This window comes from Eimeria mitis, genomic scaffold (genome assembly GCF_000499745.2).
Source record: "Eimeria mitis Houghton genomic scaffold, Emh_scaff2220, whole genome shotgun sequence".
Taxonomy (NCBI): domain Eukaryota; phylum Apicomplexa; class Conoidasida; order Eucoccidiorida; family Eimeriidae; genus Eimeria; species Eimeria mitis.
This window is the reverse complement of record NW_013570548.1, coordinates 7,925-8,245: the sequence shown is the minus strand read 5'-3', so window position 1 is coordinate 8,245 and position 321 is coordinate 7,925. Positions and strand designations below refer to the sequence as shown.

At 18.4% G+C, this 321-nt stretch overlaps 1 protein-coding gene across 1 annotated transcript in view; it reads right to left on the bottom strand.

Moving 5' to 3' along the window:
• The window catches only part of EMH_0050540 (uncharacterized protein), a gene marked incomplete at both ends in the record, with an annotated part of 2,567 nt that overhangs the window by 466 nt on the left and 1,780 nt on the right, over positions 1–321 (bottom strand). The window lies entirely within an intron of this gene.

Below are 321 nucleotides of genomic sequence, written 5' to 3'. Positions count from 1 at the left end.
TGCTGCTGTTGCTGCTGTTGCTGTTGCTGCTGTTGCTGCTGTTGCTGCTGCTGTTGATGCATCTCTTGGCGTCTGTCTCCTCGCCTCCTTCCTTTTTCCTTTCAATTAATCAATAAATTATTCTATTTATTTATTTATTAATTTATTTATTTATTTTTTTATTTATTAATTTATTTATTTTTTTATTTATTAATTTATTTATTTATTAATTAATTAATTAATTTATTTATTTATTTATTAATTAATTAATTAATTAATTAATTTATTTATTTATTTATTTATTTATTTATTTATTTATTTATCTATTTGTTTATTTATTTA